Source organism: Mesocricetus auratus, unplaced genomic scaffold, assembly GCF_017639785.1.
Source record: "Mesocricetus auratus isolate SY011 unplaced genomic scaffold, BCM_Maur_2.0 Super-Scaffold_100021, whole genome shotgun sequence".
NCBI classification, from domain to species: Eukaryota; Metazoa; Chordata; class Mammalia; order Rodentia; family Cricetidae; genus Mesocricetus; species Mesocricetus auratus.
This window is the reverse complement of record NW_024429202.1, coordinates 5,343,314-5,365,846: the sequence shown is the minus strand read 5'-3', so window position 1 is coordinate 5,365,846 and position 22,533 is coordinate 5,343,314.

The following is a 22,533-nucleotide window of genomic DNA, read 5'->3' as shown; positions in this document are numbered from 1 at the left end:
TGTTCAGAGGGAATAGATACAACTTCAGAACCTGGGGGACAGCAGATGACATTCCAGCTAGACATTGCCATAAGTCCTGGTCTCTATCAGATGGTCTGAAACCTTCTAGCAATGTCTCTGGAGGAGGGGAAGGGAGGGATGGAGGGAGGGAGGGAGGGAGGGAGGGAGGGAGGGAGATAAGGAGGGCTGAGAGTTTCAGACATTTCCTGGAGATTGGTTCTTGCTCCATCGTGAAGTCCATTTGTGGCTGGCAAGGGACCCCAGGTCTCTTGCCTTGGTAAGGCAAACATGCAACAGTGTTCTTTGGTTTGTAGGACCAAGCCCAATTATCTGAACCCAAAAATGCATTCGACAGTTGTGCCAGCACCCAGAGCATTCCTGCAAGCTCCATCGCACACCAGGGTTCAAAATGCTTTCTGATTTGAAATGAGGAGTTCCAGCATCCATGCGCAAAGGGAGTCAACGTGGGCCAGCTGTCCTGTCTTTCTCTTGACCAGTGTCTTCAGAAACAAGGAGTCCATTGTGGCCAGCTGTCCTGTCTTTCTCTTGACCAGTGTCTTCAGAAACAAGGAGTCCATTGTGGCCAGCTGTCCTGTCTTTCTCTTGACCAGTGTCTTCAGAAACAAGGAGTCCATTGTGGCCAGCTGTCCTGTCTTTCTCTTGACCAGTGTCTTCAGAAACAAGGAGTCCATTGTGGCCAGCTGTCCTGTCTTTCTCTTGACCAGTGTCTTCAGAAACAAGGAGTCCATTGTGGCCAGCTGTCCTGTCTTTCTCTTGACCAGTGTCTTCAGAAACAAGGAGTCCATTGTGGCCAGCTGTCCTGTCTTTCTCTTGACCAGTGTCTTCAGAAACAAGGAGTCCATTGTGGCCAGCTGTCCTGTCTTTCTCTTGACCAGTGTCTTCAGAAACAAGGGGTCCATTGTGGCCAGCTGTCCTGTCTTTCTCTTGACCAGTGTCTTCAGAAACAAGGAGTCCATTGTGGCCAGCTGTCCTGTCTTTCTCTTGACCAGTGTCTTCAGAAACAAGGAGTCCATTGTGGCCAGCTGTCCTGTCTTTCTCTTGACCAGTGTCTTCAGAAACAAGGGGTCCATTGATGGCCAGCTGTCCTGTCTTTCTCTTGACCAGTGTCTTCAGAAACAAGGAGTCCATTGTGGCCAGCTGTCCTGTTTTTCTCTTGACCAGTGTCTTCAGAAACAAGGGGTCCATTGATGGCCAGCTGTCCTGTCTTTCTCTTGACCAGTGTCTTCAGAAACAAGGAGTCCATTGTGGCCAGCTGTCCTGTCTTTCTCTTGACCAGTGTCTTCAGAAACAAGGGGTCCATTGTGGCCAGCTGTCCTGTCTTTCTCTTGACCAGTGTCTTCAGAAACAAGGAGTCCATTGTGGCCAGCTGTCCTGTCTTTCTCTTGACCAGTGTCTTCAGAAACAAGGAGTCCATTGTGGCCAGCTGTCCTGTCTTTCTCTTGACCAGTGTCTTCAGAAACAAGGAGTCCATTGTGACCAGCTGTCCTGTCTTTCTCTTGACCAGTGTCTTCAGAAACAAGGGGTCCATTGTGGCCAGCTGTCCTGTCTTTCTCTTGACCAGTATCTTCAGAAACAAGGAGTCCATTGTGGCCAGCTGTCCTGTCTTTCTCTTGACCAGTGTCTTCAGAAACAAGGAGTCCATTGTGGCCAGCTGTCCTGTCTTTCTCTTGACCAGTGTCTTCAGAAACAAGGAGTCCATTGTGGCCAGCTGTCCTGTCTTTCTCTTGACCAGTGTCTTCAGAAACAAGGAGTCCATTGTGGCCAGCTGTCCTGTCTTTCTCTTGACCAGTGTCTTCAGAAACAAGGAGTCCATTGTGGCCAGCTGTCCTGTCTTTCTCTTGACCAGTGTCTTCAGAAACAAGGAGTCCATTGTGGCCAGCTGTCCTGTCTTTCTCTTGACCAGTGTCTTCAGAAACAAGGAGTCCATTGTGGCCAGCTGTCCTGTCTTTCTCTTGACCAGTGTCTTCAGAAACAAGGAGTCCATTGTGGCCAGCTGTCCTGTCTTTCTCTTGACCAGTGTCTTCAGAAACAAGGGGTCCATTGTGGCCAGCTGTCCTGTCTTTCTCTTGACCAGTGTCTTCAGAAACAAGGGGTCCATTGCTGGCCAGCTGTCCTGTCTTTCTCTTGACCAGTGTCTTCAGAAACAAGGAGTCCATTGTGGCCAGCTGTCCTGTCTTTCTCTTGACCAGTGTCTTCAGAAACAAGGAGTCCATTGTGGCCAGCTGTCCTGTCTTTCTCTTGACCAGTGTCTTCAGAAACAAGGGGTCCATTGTGGCCAGCTGTCCTGTCTTTCTCTTGACCAGTGTCTTCAGAAACAAGGGGTCCATTGCTGGCCAGCTGTCCTGTCTTTCTCTTGACCAGTGTCTTCAGAAACAAGGAGTCCATTGTGGCCAGCTGTCCTGTCTTTCTCTTGACCAGTGTCTTCAGAAACAAGGAGTCCATTGTGGCCAGCTGTCCTGTCTTTCTCTTGACCAGTGTCTTCAGAAACAAGGGGTCCATTGCTGGAGCCACAATAGCAATAGCTGGGTTTCTGTAGAGGGACATGGTTCTTCTAGTAATAAAAGAATTAGAATTCCTTAACAGAGGCTGTGGTGGTTTGAGAGAAAATGGCCCCCAATGTGAGTGTCACTATCAGGAGGCGTGGCCTGATTAGAGAAAGTGTGTCACTGCGGGGGTGGGCTTTGAGGTCTCTTTTTCTCAAGCTCCCCTCAGTGTGACAGTCAGTTGAATTCCTGTTGTCTGCAAGATGTAGGACTCACAGCTCCTCCAGCACCATGCCTGCCGGCATGCTGCCATGTTCTCCGCCAAGATGGACTGAACCTCTGAACTGTAAGTGAGCCACTCCAATTAAATATTTTCTTCATAAGAGTTGCCATGGTCATGGTGTCTCCTCGCAGTAATAGGAATCCTAAGCAGGACCTAAGCAGGACCAGTTCTGAATACCCCACCAGAATCCCTGTTTTCAGAGGGATTCTATACTCAAAGGAAAATGCATTCGTACGTCCTGGACCACAGGCAGCCCTTCTTCTCAGCAGGGGCCTCTGCTGTATACCTCTCCATAAATTATTGCACCTTCTGCATCTCTCCTGTTTGTGAAGGTCCCTTGCAGAGTCTATGCTCTCTCATGAGCTCTGACCCTATTCCCGTGGTGTTTGAAGGGTGTATGCATGCATGTGTGTGAGCACATGTGTGTGCATGCACATGTGTGTGTATGGGTGTGCACATGTACTCTCACACTCGAGCTCATGTTTGTGTCCACCTGCATGGGAATACTTGTTCAAAATGCCAGGGGAGGCACTTGAGGAAGGAGAAGGTTTGCTTTGGCTGGCAGTTGAGGGCTGCGGCTCACCGTGGAGGGGAAGTACAACAGGGAGAGTTTCAGGCAGCTGGTCACATTGCGTCTGCTGTCAGAGACAGAGAGATGGATGCTGGTCCTCAGACCACTCTCTCTTTTATTCTCCAGGTCTCCAGCCCTAGGCATCTGGTCACACACATTTACAGTGGGCCTTGACCTGTCAATTTAACTAACCTAGAACTCACTCACAGGCACGCCCAGACCTTGTCTCCCAGGTGATTCTAGAGGAGGTGCACCAGGGAGGTCAGGGGTCAGCCCAGTTTATTTCATAATCCCTCGCCACCTTATGTTTTGAGACAGGGTCTTTCACTGAGTCTGGAACTCATTGGTTTGTCTAGATTAGCTGGCTGGAGAGCTCCAGGGACCCACCTGTGTCCACTCCCCAGTGCTGGGGTTACAGGTGTGTACCTCCAAGCCTGGCTTTTTATGAGGATGCTGGAGGTAGAGCTCTGGTACTCATGCTTATGCTGCAAGAGCTTGCATCTACTGAGTCATCTCTCTGGGCCACATTTTAGTTTTGATGATCTACTGTCTTAGTTAGGGTTTCTGTTGCTATGATGGAACACCATGACCAAAGCAACTCAGGGAAGAAAGGGTTTATCTGGCTTAGACTTCCACATTGTAGTCCATCAGTGAAGGCTGCCAGGACAGGACCTCAAGCAGGGCAGGTACCGGGAGTCAGGAGCTGATGCAGAGGCCATGGAGGGAAGCTGCTTACTGACTTGTTCCTTAGAGCTTGCTCAGTCTGCCTTCTTATAGAACTCACACCACCAGCCCAGGAATGGCATCACCCACAGTGGGCTGGGTCCTCCCCCATGAATCTGTAATTAAGAAAATGCCATACAGCTGGATTTCATAGAGGGTCCCTCCTTCCAGATAACTTTAGCTTATATGTAGCAGAGGCTAAACTTTCAGGGCCCCTGTGGATCTTTCTAATGAGGATATCAAGGGTGTGGGAGGGATGGGCATAAATTATATGCAGGAAGGACTATAATTACAGATACACACACACACACACACGGATGCACATACTTGTACACACCCACACACAAATACACATGCACACAGAGCCTGGGACTGCTTCGTCCCACATGGAGCAGTTAGCAGGAGGCAGGCTATGACAAGGTGACCCTTCTCATCTGTGAGTAGAGAAATGTGTGTTTGGCTGGAAGGACACAGTGGATGATGGCAGGCATCTCGGCCTGCACTGTGCCCTGCCATGACCACAGCCCTGGAAGCAGAATACAGCCATAGTGTATGAGCAGCCACACAGATATAGTATCAGAAGAGACTCGTGCTGCCTTAGCAAGATTCTACAAATAAGACACATGCCACAATTGATTTACTCCCTCTTATTACTCCTGGGAAGATACACATCAGAGTGGAAATTGGTTCTATCTGAGACCCAAGTTTCTCAAACAATATTCTAGGATACAGTAACTCTTAGAGACTCAGTTAAGCTCTGTCAACGTCGCCTTCAGGGATAAAAGGCTCCTCGACTCCAGGGCACAGCTGAGAAGAGGACACAAGGCTGCTGAGCTGAACGCCACAGCCTGGAGACACTGGCTTGCACAGCAGGCCCCTTGAGAGCTTGGGGTGGAACAGGGTCTGCTTCTAAGAATAGGGACCCAGGTGGAAGAAAACAGATGCTTGGTTTGGATGTGTCCTCGAAAGGTTCACGGAGGCTCAGCACCGGTGTGGAGACGCTAAGAGCGCCTCTAAAGTTCAGGGGGAGGGTTACAGGTACGGGGAGCCCTGACTGAGACTGCGATGCTGTCTGAGAAGAAGGAGTCTTAGCTGAAGGACCGGATCCATCAGAGTGGCCTGTGGGCACGTGTGATCCCGAGCTGTATAAGAAGGAGCAAGCCAGAAGGAGAAAGCCAGTTGACAGGCTTTCTCTGTGGGCTCAGCTTCAGTTCCTGTTTCCAGGTTCCTGGCCTGGCTTTCCTCAGCATGAACTGGGGTGAGAAAGCTGAAGTAACCCCCCCCCGCCTACTGGTTATAGTCAGGGTTTTATCACAGCAGCAAAGAGGCAGACTAGGACAGGGACCTTGCATTTGTTCTTGTAAAGGTTGTTGAGAAGAAGAAAAAGAACCGGCCTCTCCTCTCTGGCTTCCTCTTCCCTCTTCTTGTTGGGATACTGTCCCTCACAGGCCTCACCACACCAGACCCTTGAGTGTCGAGAATGGTGAGCTAAGTCAATCTCTTTTCTGGATAAAACGCCCAGCTTCAGGCCTTCAGTTATAATAAGAGAACATTGACTAATACAGTAGGTGTGTCTGACTCATAGAACGATAAGAAAAGCAGTCTATAAATTATGCTTCCTTTTCTTATAAATGGCACATTTGCCAATAGCTCTAGACTAACTATGGAAATCACTATAATGTATATAGTATACCTCATAAGCCATGGAAAGGGTACAGTTGACTCAAATCTTGTAAGTCTTTCAAACTCTGCATTCTTCATTGTACCCATTGGAACCACACGGGGCAGCTTACTTTAGGGAGGGTGAAGAGGCCCAAGGGTTTAAAGTGGCAAAAGAAACTGATGGAGAAAGCAATGATGGCCTCCAACAGGACCATTTCTTCTCAGGACCAAGCCCTACTCGCTGAACTAAAACAAGGCCAGACAAATATTATTCATGGAAATGAGACTAATGAGTTCACTGCATTTTGGTCTTGCTGGCAGAGCACAGACTCCTGTAGCCACAGGTATTCCATGACCTTGGTGTCAATATTACATGATCTCACTCTCCTCTCTCCAGCGTTGAAGAGTTGAGCATGGTATTCGGTGGCATTAACTATTCTTCATAATGCCTAAGGTTTTGAATTTCAGTAAGCAGCGTGGAGGACTCAGCCTGGAGATCCACTTGCCTTTGTGTAGAAGACAGGCCCTAACTTTCTTGGAATTCTCACACCCAGTTCTTCCTTCAGGCAGTCTGACGCTCCCCATCCTCAGCATTCTCTCCCCTGCTTCCCCTCAGGCAGTCTGATGTTCTTAGGATGTGGTTGTACCTGAGTTCCTAGGCTTGCTCGCTGATGCCTGTCATGTTCATCTTTAAAATAATAGGCATGGATTCACCATCTTTACTAGGACCTAGGCTGTGTGACATCTTTAATTACTAGAGCCATCTTCACCAAATGTCTGTGTGTTGACAAATACCTCAGATTTATCCATGTCTTTGTAGTCTAAATGATGACAGGCAAGGATGAGCACCAGACTTGTCAAGTTCAGGGAAGGAGGGAACCCAAGGCCTTTCTGCCTGTGCAGGCTCTCACACCTGGAGTAGCTGCTACAGTCAGCCTCGCAGGAAGAGTTGAGAGGCCGTGCTGAGAGTCATTCTTCTGTATACCATGTGCCCCAGCAGAGCTTAGCAACATTCTCCTGGATGTATCACATGCCCTAGAGAGCTTAGCACCATTCCCCTGAATATACCCCACGCCCTAGTGGAGCTTAGCACCATTCCCCTGGATGTATCACATGCCCTAGAGAGCTTAGCACCATTTCCCTGAATGTATCACATGTGCTAGAGAGCTTAGCATTACTCCCCTGAATGTATCACATGCCCCAGCAAAGCTTAGCATCATTCCCCTGAATGTATCATATGTGTTAGAGAGCTTAGCACCATTCCCCTGAATGTATCACATGTCCTAGAGAGCTTAGCACCATTCCCCTGAATGTATCACATGTCCTAGAGAGCTTAGCACCATTCCCCTGAATGTATCACATGCCCTGGAGAGCTTAGCACCATTCCCCTGAATGTATCACATGCCCTAGAGAGTTTAGCACCATTCCCCTGAATGTACCACAATGGTGCTTTTTTCTGTTTACAAAGCAGAGGATGTTCCAAATCCATCTTGCCGACAGTATGGAGGGGACAGTGTCAACAGATGTGAGGTTATTTCTCTTTTCTTTAATCATTATAGAGGGAACCCCCTTTTACCAGGAACACCCCAGAATCAGGCTCTTAAACAAAGCAGGTGGGTTTGTCAGGTCCTGAGGAGGAGGCAGCCCTGTTGATAAAGTTCTTTGGTAAACATTCCAATTTTGTTTCCGTGGTTGTAGCAAATACCCCAGTGGAGAAGCAACACAGGGAAGAAAGGGCTTATTTGACTCATAACTCCAAGTTAAGGTCCATCATTCTGTGGAATATCAAGGCAAGAACTCAAGGTGCTGGTCAAGTCACACCCATAGTCAAGATCAAAGAGACTGAACTCATCTATGCTAGCTTGCTTCATTCTTCGACAGTTCAGGGCTCAGCCTAGGGAATGGTGCCACCCACAATGGGCTGGGATCCTACATCCATGAACGGATCAAGATAACCCCCTAAAGACATGCCCACAGGCCAACCTAGACTAGATAATTCCCCATTAAAACACTCTCCAAGTGATTCTAGGTTGAGTAAGTTGACAATGGAAAGTAACTGGCGTGGCACAGTCATGAGGACCTGGGTTCAATTCTACAGAGATCCCATAAAAATGTTAGGCACGGTGGCTCATGCTTGAATCTTGGTGCTGAGGAGGCAGAGGCAGGAGGATCTCTGGAGTTGACTGGCTGGTCAGCCAGGCCTACGTGGCAAGGTGAAGGATTCCTGAGGAACAGTACCCACGCCTGGCTTCTGATTAACACAAGTGCACATGTACCTCAATACCCAGGGTCTCAAACAGTATGAACTTTCCCACCTGCTGGCACAGACACTGTTGTCCCTAGAGTTTTTGATTGACAAGCACTAGGCGCAGGTTAACAGAGTTAAAAATCTGTTGTGAAGCTTATGCTGAGTACAATATGGTATTTCAGTGTGAAGCTGCCCTTTTCCCTTCATCCCTGCCAAGTAACACTTAAAAACCTTTAAACTTTTGAAGAACAGTCTTATGGATCAACTGAAATTTCTTACAGTCATATTGAGTTTTTACAATTAGGGTCTTTAAGTCTGGGGTATTTTAAAATTCACCTAGGAAACTTAAAAATATTCTCCAGGGTGCCAGAATGCTTTGACTTGTAACTAACAGAGAAGGCAACGGTTTGAAGTATTCTTTGCAAGTGGGAAGATGTTGGAATCTCTCCCTGTAAGAGAGAGAGAAGAACTGAACACATTAGAAGGTCTGCAATGAAAATAGTGACAGCGGTAGGTGCTGGTGTGTCTGAGGAGAAACCAAGTCACCTGTGCAGCTGTGGGGATAAAAAAAACCATGAAAGCAATTTAATTTTGCTAAGCTTTGTTTAAAATGTGGTTTTAAAATTTAACTGATGCATGGTAATTTATGGGCTGGTGTGACTGTTTTTCCTTAATTTGTCTCTCCTTCCCCCTCCCACATCTACTCTGTCTTTTAAAAAGATACTGTTTTATGAGTGTGAGTGTTTTTCCTGCATGTATGTGTACCATACAGACATCGCAAGAGGGCATTGGATCTCCTGGAACTGGTGCTACGGGCACCTGGGAGCCACCACGTGGGTATTGGGAATGAACCTGGTCCTCTGCAAGAGCAGCCAGTGCCCTTAACACTGAGTTGTCTCTCTAGCTCTTCTGCTCTCTCTATACCTCTCTCTGAATCTTCCTTTTGAGACAGGGACTCACTGTGTAGCCCAGGCTGTCCTTGAGCTAACAGAATCCTTCCTGAGCCTCCCATGTGCTGGGGATTACAGGTGTGAGCCATCATGTCTGGCTTATGGCCTTTTCAATATACAGTAATCGTATCAGAGCAATGTGTATATCCTTTGTCTCAGGAGTTACCATTCCTTTGTTTTAAAAGTCCTCAATACTAAGCTGCATTAATTGTTATCCACCATAGTTAGTGGGACACTAGAAGTTACTTCTATTATCCCACTGCAGCAGGATGCCTGCTAGCTCTGTTCTCTGCACCCCTCCCATGACCTCTCCCCAGGCTCTGCTCACCGCTCTCTCCTTGCCACTTTGTAATCAGCTCTTTGGATCCCACACGTGAGTGCAAGCATGCTGTCGGTGTCTGTCTCCCCATGTCTGACCTATTTCCTCTCACAGTCTTCTCCAGTTCCTTGCAGTGTCTCCAAGTGGTGGGATCTTACTGCTCTTGACTGAGTCCTTCTCCGTGGTGTATACAGACGGCATCTTCCTTATCTATCCATCTGTCTGTGGACACCTGAACTGACTGCTGAGCAAGGACATCTCTTCAGTAAACAGCCTCGATTCTTTCCCAGGTTTTCCCTAAGTGGGATTACTATACTGTGTGGTAGTTATATCTTTTTTTCTTTTTGGAATTTTCATGATATTTGCCATAATGGCTGTACTAATTTATATTCTGACCCACACTTTCTAAGACTTCTGTGTCCTTGCCAGAGTTTATATTTTGTCTTTTAATAACCATTCTGACTGGATAATAAGATATAATAAAGAGAACACTTGATTTTGGTGTGGTTTTGCATTTCCCTGATGGCTAGTGATGTTAAGTAGTTTCTTTCTTTCTTTTTTTTTTTTTTTTTTTTTTTGGTTTTTTGAGACAGGGTTTCTCTGTGGATTTGGAGGCTGTCCTGGAAAGAGTTTTTGTAGACCAGGCTGGTCTTGAACTCACAGAGATCCGCCTATCTCTGCCTCCCGAGTGCTGGGATTAAAGGTGTGTGCCACCACCACCCGGCTGAGTAGTTTCTTTCTTTTTTTTTAAAGAGTTTTTATTACTACATTTAATTATGCATGTGAGTGTGCTTGTGCATATGTGTGCAGAGCCTATAGAGTCCACAAGGAGAGTCAGATCCCCTGGAGCTGGAGTTACAGGTGGTTGTGAACCACACAATATGGGTGTGGGAACCAAACTCAAGTCCTCTGGATGAGTAGCGAGTCCTTTCAGCCACTGAGCCATCTCTCCAGATCCTCTGTATGTGTGTGCACATATTTGACAGTGCCCTTGGAAGACAAAGAGGGTGCTAACTTGTAGATCTTTCTTAGATAAATGTCTGTTCAGGGCATGTGCTTGTGTTTAGAATCAGTTATTATTTCCATTGCTGTTGAGTTGCTTTGCTTCCACAAGCCTTCTGGATCTCAAAGCCCTGTCACATAACAGCCATAAGATCTTTTCTTGCATCCCTTTGGATGGCATCTTTCTTGAGCGGCGATTTTTAGCCTGATGTTAGCCCATTTGCCGACTTCTTTGCTGCTCATGCTTTTGCTCACTAACAATTTTGGACAAAACCTTTGTCCAGGCTTACGAGCCCCCACGTTTTCCTCTGCTGACTTCATTGCTCTGGTCTTGCATTTATGTCTCTCATCATTTTCTGTGTTCATTTTCCCATCCATTGCAAGAGAGGGCTCCCCCTTGACTCTCCCGTGTGTGGATCTGTGGCTCCCCCCCCCACATTGCACTTTCTGCATTTGTCTGAAACAAGCAATCATAACCACAAACATGCTGACTTATGCCAATGCTTTGTGTTTTATTTCCTTGGTATACATGTTTTTTTGAATTTTAAAGAGAATTTTGCACGTGAGTACTGTATTTCCACAATTCTCACCACATCCTCTTCCCCTTCATTTCCTCCTATGCCCCTCGAGTGGTGGGCTATAAACATATACTCCTAAGCGACACTAAATGCACTCAGCAGGATGTCTCTATAAGACACATGTGTGTGACAACAATAGTTAAAGGAGGAGAGGTACATGTTGGTCTTAATGCTGGTGCCATGTTTACAAATTTATGTTGAAATAATGACAGATGGGTGGGAAGTGTCCAGAACTGGATGTTTCACCTGTGATTCAATGGCAACTGCTCGCATAACTATATTGAATGGCAACTGTTCACATAACTATATTGGTACCCAAAGCAGGAGACGGGCAGGTCTGGAGACAACTCAGACCTTAGGAGAGCACACCAACACTCATGCCCGCGCTCACAATTGCTCCAAGGGATCCAGTATCCTCTTTCGGCCTCCGTAGGCACCTGTATTCAAGTGTACAACCCACACACAAATGTACAAACATACACATACTTTTTAAAAATTAAATATATTTGTAAAAGAGGGAAGCAAGCATCAGTGTAATCCTCAGGAATTGTTTTAATTTCTCCCATCTCTCAAGCACACACTGCAGTGTGTATAGTTCCATGCGATGCTGTTGCATGGATACCTTCATGTAATATCACCACCATCTGTACACAGACATGTTCTTCTGTCATGAGCCTCTCTTGCAACACTTTCTTTCTCTCTTTTTTTTGGTTTTTACGAGACAGGGTTTCTCTGTATCGTTTTGGATGCTGGCAACACTTTCTTTAGGCTACACTTCCATTTGTAACCCCTGGCAAGCACTATAATTTTGTTCTTTTAACAATATTCTAGAATGCTGTGGAACCATGATTAACTTTTGGAAACTCCCCTCCATTCATTCTAATTCCTTGAGATCAATTCAAATTCTTGTGTTTGTCATTCACTTTTTTTTATAAAAAAATTACTGAGCAGCAGTATTTACTGTACAAATCCATTTCACCTGTTATTCATCTGTGGCTATATGGGTTGCTCCCAATGCTTGACAAATGCCAATGAGATGGCTTTGACTCTCTTGATTCCTACAGCTGCTCTCTTGCATGGTAGCTGTCTGGTTAGGTTTAAATGCAATTGAGAGACTAGCTCCTGTTAATCCTTTCTGTGTTCCCTACTGTAGTGTGAATATTTTGCCTGCATGTATACATGTGCACCATGTGCATTCAGTGTCTTCAGAGGCAGAGGAGAGGATCTGGATTCTCTAGAACTGGGGTTACCAACAGTTGTGAGCCACCATGTGGGTGCTGAGAACCAAACATGGGTCCTCTGGAAGAGCGTCCAGTGTTCTTAACAACTGAGCCATCTCTCCTGTCCCTGATGGGTCCTCTTTGTTAGCTTCTTTGAGACAGAGTCTCATGTAGCTTCACACCCACCATTTAGCAAATTCACCATGTGTTCAAGTTCTTATTAGCCACTGCTATGTCACCTGTACGTTTGTTTTCTTCATATGGTAGTCACTTCATTGTTTTTGCTATTCAATACTTATTATTTATTCTAGATATGAAAGCTTCATTGGATGTGTGATTTGTCAGCACTTTCCCACTCATTGTAGATTTTCTCCTATCCCCTTTTAAAAACAGGACTTGTCTTCTCATTATTGATGTGTGCGTCTGTGTGCACACATGAGCCCAGTGCTTCCAGAGGCCAGAAGAAGGCGCCGGACTCTCCTTGGCGCTGGAGGCACAGTGGTTGCCCACAACCCAGGGTTCCAAGAGATCTCAAATGGGCAGAGTGGGCATATCAAAGCTTCCAGTTCCTAGAAAATGATCCTCTGTGCTCGTGGGCCACACTTGAAATACAGTACTTACAACACGGCTCACCCCGAACAAGTATGCACGCAAGCTCAGCTTTAGCTTTAGCGGATTAGAGAAGGCCAGCCTCCGCTTTCGGGAAAATGTCCATGGGAAGCATGAAGTCGTGCATACAAATATGCTGACATATCTTCCAACAGCTGGAAGGGCTCGTCCTGGGAGCGAGCACAGCAGGGAACAATCCAAGCTGGAAGAAGAAGAAGTTGATTGGCGTGCTGACATGCCACCACCGTAAGAACTGCAGTGGGGAACAATTACATCGCTCAGAGAGCACTTCACAATTGGAAGGGAGAGAATTATTTCAACGCTGAAACATTTCACAGCTGTGCTCCCAAACAAACCTGGAAATGCACATTATAGGCACTGGAAACAAAAGAGCCTATTATTTTGTCTCCTTTTAGGTAAGTGGCAAAGCACTGGGGGGCGGCAGAACAGAGCATTCTAAAGGACAACTCAGTTGCCTTGTCAGCACCTAGGTCTTGCTGGCTGTCAGAGCTAACAGCATAGCTCTCCCCCCACAGAGCAAGGCTGGGCTGTAGTCATGGGGTAGACTCGTCCTGGTCCCTCTTTCCCTATATGCACGGTGATCTGGTTTAGGGCTCAGAGTACGGCAAGCATTTATTGGCAGAGACTGAAAGCGCAACCTCGGGGGTTGGTCCTCACCTTCCGCCCTTGTTTGAGGCAGCGTCTGCGGCTGAGACACGGAATTCTGGGGGCTCTTTGGTTTCCATCTTTGTCTCACCGTAAGAGATCTGGGATTATGGATAGGAATCACTGCACCCAGCTTTATGTGGCTTCTAGGGATATGAACGCAAGTCTTCGTGCCTAACTGCAAGCTATTTACTCACTGAGCGCCCTCGGCCCCTCCCCCGCCACTCATTGTGTTTGCTCTGCCTGTGGGTTGGGTTACTTATTGTTGTACATGGCCATAAGAATTAGAAGCATGCCTGAGTCTTTGTATGGCACATAAATGTGTCACAATGCAGTGCGTTGGACCTGGTTCTCCAGCCCTACCCTTTACAGAATGTTCTAGGTCCTAGAGTCTAGGGTGTCTAGATGCTTCTTAGACTGGAGAATCCTTCTTGCAATTTTTAGCTGAGTCATTTCATCATGGAGTTGCCTGTGTCTAGAGCCCACTTCAGTGAGATCTTAAGACATGGGCCAGGCCGTGTCTTGCTTAGGTTACTAAGCTATATCTGGAGCACAGTGCAGCCTTGAAGTCTTGGGGGACTTTGGGTGCTTTGGGTGCTGGTTCCAAAAGTCGATGAATTTTTATCTGGGGATAGAAGAAGCTAAATATCCAAGTGACCAAGGTTGCATTATTATCTAGTGGAGGAAAAAATGTCATAATAAAAGCAAAGTCCTACTTTATTAACCAACACCAGGGAAGGTTGTCCTGGGGATTAGCATCATATTAGAGGAGATTTGCTCTTTATCTTGCTGGCACCAGACTGTTCTGTGATTTGATCCAGAAAAAGAGCCAGATCGTCAGAATGTGGGAGACTTTGAGCCAAGAATATCTGAGGAAGCTTTTACAATGCTGCAAGATGCAGATCTGGCAGGGGTGAAGGCGCACCCGTGATCCTCTAGTCTGTGTGCGGACGAAGTTCTCTTGGGCTAGGGAGATGACTCTGTTGGCAAAGTGCTTGTCCTACAAGCACGAGGACCTGAGTTCGATCCCCAGAAGCCACATGACAAAGCCAGGTGTGGTAGCAAACACTTGCAATTCCAGCAGTGACGAGGCAGGGGCAGGAAGATTCCTTGGGCCTCACTAGCCAGTCAGAAGAGCTCAATATGTGTACCATAGTGTAAAAATGGACTATATAAAAATAAAACAAGATAGCTGGTTCCTGAGGAAGGACACTCAGGGTGGTCCTCTGACTTTGACATGTCTGCACACACACACACACGTGCATGCATGCCTGCACACACATGGAAGTTTGTACTTACAGGAATGCCTCATGCTGTCTGAGAAGCTGGCAGTATACCCTTAGACAATAAACCATTAGTCAAACGTGTTCAAGCCTGTGTTGCAACCATGAGTAGGTTTAAGGGTTGCAGAGCTTCCCAAAAGATGACTGAGCAGCCTTGGAGCTGCTACTGGGAGCCATCCCTGCTGCCATTTGGGTCTCACCAGGAAAGCGGGTATCGTGCTAGCAGGTGTGCATCTTAGGAACCGGAGAGGGCTTGGCTCTTCTCCAAGAGGACCAGGCTTTGGTTCCCAGCTCCCACCGGGTAGCTCACAGCAATTTGAAACTACAGTGACATGGGATCTGACACCCTTTTATGGCCTTCTTGGGCACCAATCATGCTTGTGGCTCACATACATACATGCAAGAGAGGCACTCTCAGGAATGCACATGTATTTTTGGTTAAAAACTGGAAGGGTCACGCTTATCCCTCCTTTGTAGCAATTTGAACATCGTTTGAGGCTTTCAGAGTCCCAAAGCAGCTAAGGAGTCTGGGAAGATATGGCCACAGCAACCTGAAACCACAGGGTGTTTTACACCAAGCTTGGAGATGCACCTAGCAGCACCGGACTCTGCACTAGTTAAGGGCATCTGCCTATAGCGTGTAGTTTAGCCTCATGTCCTCCTGTTAGACTTCTGGCTTAGTCACTTTTGTTTGGCAAAAATACAACATCCATTTCCCTTTTTACCACAAGAAGGTGCATGTCTTGAGTTAAGACTTCCAAGATGAAGGGTAAGCCAGGGGGTTTAAATAGCAAGCCCTAAGCAACAAGAGCCCGTCCCACCCTCCCATAAGCTTTCTTGATCATGAGTTCCCTGTTCCATGGAAGCTTTTCTGGTTCACATCCTTCACCACTTCATATAACTGAAGCCTCTATGGCCTTCCTACCTACACCCTTCAGGCACAACAGGAAATGGCTCCCTCCAATGCACTGGGTCTAAGACATGGTTCTTGTTGTATAATGTGCAGTGTGCAATTCTACACCACTACCTGCATACCTGGGAAGAGTCTCCCACCTTTCCTAAGGCAAGGCCTGTCCGCATCTCTCCATCCCACCCGGACACATTGCTCATCCTTCTGGAATCCTTGTTAGTGACCTTCTTGACCCCACTCTGCCTTGTCACCTTACCACAGCAAACCCTAAATTCAATACCTTTTTCCCCTCTGCCATCTCGGTCCCCAGATGAATTCCCTTCCCTCCACAAACTAATAGCTCTTTCACTCTCTCTGCAATGCCAGCACCCCTCCCTTTCTCTAAGTCTTCTTCCAGCTCTGGGAAGCCGGTACTTCCCTCATATATACGACCCACATTTGACATAGTCAGCATTCTCTCATCCTTTCAGAGGTCTGTTCTCCGATTGGTCAAACCAGAAATCTGGTCGAGGAACACCACCTCCCTCACTGGAGATCACAAAGTTTAATGCTTTTTATGGTACTGAAATGCACACTAGGCAAGTCCTCCACCAGTGCACTGCAGTCCTCTATCACTGCACTGCAGTCCTCATCACTGCATTACAGTCCTCCATCACTGCACTGCAGTCACTGCAGTCCTCCAACACTACACTGCAGTCCTCCACCACTGCACTGCAGTCCTCCACCACTGCACTGCAGTCCTCCACCACTGCACTGCAGTCCTCCACCACTGCACTGCAGTCCTCCACCACTGCACTGCAGTCCTCCACCACTGCACTGCAGTCCTCTGACACTGCACTGCAGTCCTCTGACACTGCACTGCAGTCCTCCACCACTGCACTGCAGTCCTACACCAATGCACTGCAGTCCTCCACCAATGCACTGCAGTCCTCCAACACTGCACTGCAGTCCTCTATCACTGCACTGCAGTCCTCCATCCATCACTGTATTACAATCCTCCATCACTGCACTGCCGTCCTCCAACACTGCACTACAGTCCTCCACCACTGCACTACAGCACAACCATCTTGTTTAACATTTCCAGGTGCCATTTGTCTTCTTTAGCTTGAGGATGCCCTGTGTTCAGACTGGCCCAGACACCTTCAAGCCTTCTCATACCTGCTCAACACACTGAGAAAAAGTGGGCACCAGAACATGTACCTCCAGGGCACAGGGCCATCACGGGAGGGGACAGAAAGAACTTGAGTGCCTGACAAGTGGGCAGAAAGCTGTCTTCTGGCACACCATGACTGATGCACTCATAAACTCACAACAGCAGTGTGCACAAGACCCACACACAATAGGACCCCAACACAAAATTATCCAGAGCCAGACACACTGCCCAGAGTTGTCACAGCTTTCTGCTTCAGTGGTGCTGGAAGGAACCTGGCATGCGACCTCTCTGACACCAGATGGCCTCTCTAAGCCACAGTCCTCTGCCTCCATATTGTTTGGCTGCCCAAATGCCACCATGCCCCTCTCCTCACCACCAAAACTCCCACTAGGCTTTGCGGTTCTCATCAACCATCAGATCAACCTGGAGCTGTACGCCTCCTATGTCTGTCTCTTGTTGTCTTTCTACTTCAGCCAGTGCAATGCAGCTCTGAAGAACTTTGCCAAATACTTTCTCCATCATGAGGAGAGGGGACATGCTGAGAGACTGATTAAGCTGTGGAACTAATGGGTTGGCAGACTCTTCCTTCCGGATACCAAGAATCCAGACTGTGACGACCGGGAAAGCCAGCTGGACACAATGGCGTGTGTCCTGCACTTGGAAAGAGAGTGAATCAGTGGCAAACTGGCCACTGGAAAACATGATCCCATTATGTGACGCCATTGAGACCCATCACCTGAATGAGCAGGGGAAATCCATCAAAGGATCGGGAGTGCGGCCCATCCAATGTGTGAAACAGAGTCCCTGATTTTGGCGTATCAGAATATGTCTTGGACAAGCTCACCCTGGGGCACAGGGATAATGAGAGCTAAGCCGACTACCCCAAAGCCAGTGTAACCTCGCTGGTCACCAAGGCAGCAGGGGCATGTTGGGGCTGACTTTACAGTTTCCGTAGGTCCCGCCAAACAACCGCTCAAGCTCTTTAACCTGTAGCATTCCTTCAAATAAAGAAATCCGGCCACTCCCCACCCAGTTACCATTGTACCCCCTGACCACGGAGCAACAAGGTTCTGCTTGCCTTACCGTGTCCATCTCTGGGCAGCAAACGAGAGGAAGCTCCTGCCCCTAAGGTTCCTAAGACTTCCTTTGGTGGTGGGTCACTGTGGCTCTCATCACCAAGTAGAGAAAAGGCCACATCGCATGAAGCTATGGCAAGCGTGGTAGTTTGATTGGAATTGTCCCCCATAAGCCGTAGGGCGTGGCACTATTGGGAGGCGTGGCCTTGTTGGAGGAAGTGTGTCACTGTGAAGGCGGGCTTTGCAGTCTCCGGTATGCTCAAGCTCAGCCCAGTAAAGCAGTTCACTTCCTGTTGCCTGTGAGGAGAGACGGAATAGCCGTCAGTTACCTCTCCAGCACCATGTCTGCTTGCATGCCACCATGCAAAGCCCTGGATCTGCAAGCCACCACCTCAATTAAATGTTCTTCTTTATAAGGGTTACTGTGGCCATGTTGTCTCTTCACAGCAATGGAAACCAGCGGGACACCTATGGCAATCCCAGAGATGGAGGGGAGGCATCATTTGAAACACCAGAGAGTGCTCCAGTTGCCTGGTCCCCTTCTCACACATCAATGGAGTCACCTGAGACTTGGGGCCCGGAAAGAAGCTTGACCTGTAATATAACCTCTGAATGTTGTCAGTGGGAGAAACTAGCAAATGTATCAGGCTTTGAGGGCCAGATCTAAGGCTGGGGAACTGAGAAGTGCTGCCGCCCTCCCTGCCTCGACCGCCCCCGTGAGGGCCTTCCTGGAGGTAGGTAAGCCATGTGCTCAGGCAGCATCAGTTGGAGACAGGAGGTGCCTTAGTTTGGGATTTCTATTGCTGTAAGAGACGTCACGACCGCAGCAACTCTGTCAAAGGATACGTTTAGCTGGGGTGGATTGATTGTAGTTTCAGAGGTTCATGGCAGGGAATGTGGCGGCGTGCAGGAGTAGTTGACAGTCCTACATCTTGCAGACAACAGGAAGTAGATTGGCAGTCACAATGTGTGGTATCCTGGGTATAGGAAGCTTCAAAGCCCACCCCCACAGCGACACACTTCCTCCAACAAGGCCACGCCCACTCCAACAAAGCCACACTTCCTAATAGCGCCACTCCCTTTGGGGGGCATTTTCCTTCAAACCACCACAGGAGGTAAGGAAACATAGGTACGGAGAGGGTGCCTGGTGGTTCTAGAAGTTACAGTTGGGGCAGGATGACATTGATCCCACCTATGGGACCTTGCTGTCTTGAGTTGATTTCTTAGGACATTCAGGCCATTTACTTACTTTCTTTCCTGAGATTGCATGGGTCATGACAGCTTTATCAGATAGGGGCCAACTCCAGACTCATGTTGTCTAGTTCTGTGAAGATAGCATCATTTGGTGGCTGTCACACCTGGTACTTGGTGTCTAGGTCCAGTCATGGAAATCATCAAAAAGTAATTCTGCTAGCTTAGGTTGGCTGCTTACCCCTCTTTCTTGTCTCGTTATTTCAGACCCTAGACAGTGGTTCTGATATTGAGGCTGCCGACCTACTAGAGAGGAATCAAATCATGCCTTGCTTCTTAAGAGAACATTCGAAGGCTAGCCTCCCCCATCTCTGAGGTTACCCTTAAGCTTCAGGCCTTTGCCAATGGGCTGGAACTCCAGGGAAAGCCCAGCAGTCATAAGAAAGTAGTTTTTACATGGTCTTGGAGTTTCCCATTCACCCAACATCCCTTACGCTGCTGGAAGTCACCCCCCCAACAAAACTTGAGATCCTCTGCAAGGGGCTGGGACACCCTCACTGACCCATAGGAGCTGTGGTGCCAGGTAAGTGGCACTGAATGCCTGAATTATGTCTGGCTAGAGATGAGGAGGGCCTAGTCACACACCAGATTTTACAGTCTAAAAAAAAATCACTGTAAAATATCTTACTGTGTTTGCTGTGGTTTCAGGTTGCAAATGTAATATTTGGGTTATATTAAGGAAATTCTATTACTCAAACTGATTCCACCTGTTTCTTTTTGCCTTTTAAACATAACTGCTGGAGAATATAAAATTATAGATACATGCACCTTGCCCAGGCAGAGACACATCAGCAGCCCCCCAATGTCTCCTTGGTATTTTCTCTGGCATGATCACGGTTACATTAGATGGTCAGCCTGGCCTAGGATCTTTACTTCGGATGCTATCTCATGTGAGCATGGTCCCTGGGGTCCTGGCCGTTAGAGGATACTGCCTTATTGGATTCGGGGAATGCTAGATTTGGCTCATAAAAGACAAAGGGCATTGGGCTAAATTTAAATTTCACATAAACAGTAAATTATAGCATAAGACTTGCTTACAAAGTATTATTTGTTGTATAGATGAAATTTAAATTTTCACTGGCATCTTGTTCCTTATCTGTCAGTCCTATGAACCCAGCACCCAGATTTCTCCTGTGTTCTTTTCTTCCCTGGGCCACACTGATGACTCAGCTCTTGGCAGGTGGCCTGGACAACCAATGCTGCCCAAATAGACTCACAGGGAAGGTACTGCATTGCTGGGAGATTCTTAAAGTTTCATGGCTTCCTAGCCCTCTTTCCCACAGGTCAATAGGCCATACCGGCACCATAGGACTTTTGTAAGGGGACCACCCCAGGGCTGTTGGAAGGTGTTTTCCTTCAGGGTGCTCGCTGATCTGACTGGACCTCACTTTTCTGGCCAGCATTAACTACCCAAATTTCAACGGTGCTCATAGGCACATTGACTTGATTTTTCCTAGAAGGTGCAGTTGCCTATGTCCAATGCTTCAGATACTCAGCAAGAATCCTGAGCTACTGAGAACAGCTGTGTGAACCTTAAAGGTTAGCCTTGGCGTTGTCTTTTCAGATTGCGGGGGTATAACATGGGATAACACCTACATCACCACATCACAGCCCGAGTTTCCTGCTGTCTTTGCTACCTCGCCTCTACTCTATACAGCTAAGAGGTAGCAGGGTCCTCTGCAAGTCCCCAAAGTTAGTAAGTAGGGAGCAGCTTCCACCGTGTCCTTGGCCTCTGAAGTGTATTATCAGCCTAGTCTCACTCATCCCAAGTCAAGTGGTTGACACCAATGCCCCTCTTCAACTCCAGAAGACACTGGAGCATGGTCTTGTTTCATTAATGCTTTAGGGCTTTCTAGTGGGGGATGATTGGTTATATGCATGGTGTATGTGTCTGAGGGGTATGTGTACACGTGTGTGCACATGTAGACAGTAGAGGAGAACATCTGATGTCCTGCTCTATCCTCTCTTCCTCATTTCTCTGAGGCAGCGTCTCTCAGTGAATGTGGATCTAGGCTTGCACCTGTGTCTCCTCCCAACAGCCATGAGGATATAGGTACATAAGCCGTCATGTCCTGCCTTTTATGTGACTGCTGGAGATTAACTTAGTTCCTCATGGTTGTATTTCAAGCCTTCACTCCACTGAGCCAACTCCAAAGTTGTGTTCACTTAGCACATGCTAGCTCTCTAGCCTTTGGTTTACCATGGTCTAGGCCTCAGGGCTATCCTAGTAGTTTCAGACGGAGGACTCCATGTTCTCCTAAGAGTTTTTCAGTCATCCTCTAAAAGCTACACTCTCACCACCACAGAGTCTTAACTCTTTTTGGTGTATACTGGATACCCACAACTGACCCCTTTCCCAGTATCTCCAGACCCATCAGGGGCCTGGACTTTACAGCATTTGGATTCATGCAAGAGTGTTTGCTACCTGGACCTATGCCTCAATCACACCATTGCACTGGTCTCTTGACAGACACTCTCTTGGTTCTTGCTTCAGAAGCTATGTTGCTGGTCCTGGTCACATGGTGGATCTCTCACATGAAGGGACAAATGGCAAGGCAATAATACCAGGATGTCAAAATCTACTAGACTGAGTATCATGTAGCAATTTCCTCCTAATTGGAAACTGGCTAAGATTCAAAAGGTCTGGCTCAGTAGGACTCAGGAAGTAAACACCTCGGAAGTCTCAGGAAGCTCCTGAAACTTACTAGATTCACAAGGATTCTCCCTCACTGAGGTTATATAAGCAGTAAGCACTGCCTGAGGAGAGGAGACTGTGACCTGTTGATCTGCCTGCAAGTCTTACAAAGAGCTCCAAGGTAACATTTTCATGAGTTGTCACCACTGATGCTGGGGTGGGCTTTTAGTGAAGCGGCTGCCTTCTGTTGACCATGCTCCTGTAAGTAAACTCAACAAACTTATTGCTTCACTGAAAAAGTCTTTGGTGGTATGTTGGGGGATACTCCAGCACACTGGGAACCTCAAGTTTGCATTTGCATTAATTATATAAAATTAACCTTGGGTCAGGAGGCCGAGTTAGCAAATAGTTGACAGAAAGTAATCACAGAGTCTCAGAGGGCATCCCGGAGAGCTGGAGCCGAGGAAGTAGTCGGGCGGGGCTCGGAGTGGCACAGCTTTCGCTGGTTTGTCCAAGTGGAAGCACAGGTGTTTTGGAGATGCCAGCAAGGAGGGAAGGCTAGCTGATTGTGACCCAGCCTCTCTGAGCTAGCAGGATTTTACCCAGCCTTTGAACAGAGTTTTAGTTAAAGCTACCTTTAGCAGCAGCAATGGAGCCAGTGCCTACGGAATAGGATTCCTGCCAGGCTGCATCCTGGGCAGCCAGGCTGCTGGTATAGAAGCAGGCTTGTAACTGCGGAGCTTCAATTGCTGGCAGAACCAGCAATAGATTAAGGCACAGCCACTGTGCCGAAGTTAAACCAGCAGTAGTATTATTACTTCTGTCTATTACCAGTTCCTGTTCGAGTGTGATCCTATTGCTGTGATAAAATGTTCCGACCAAAAGCAATT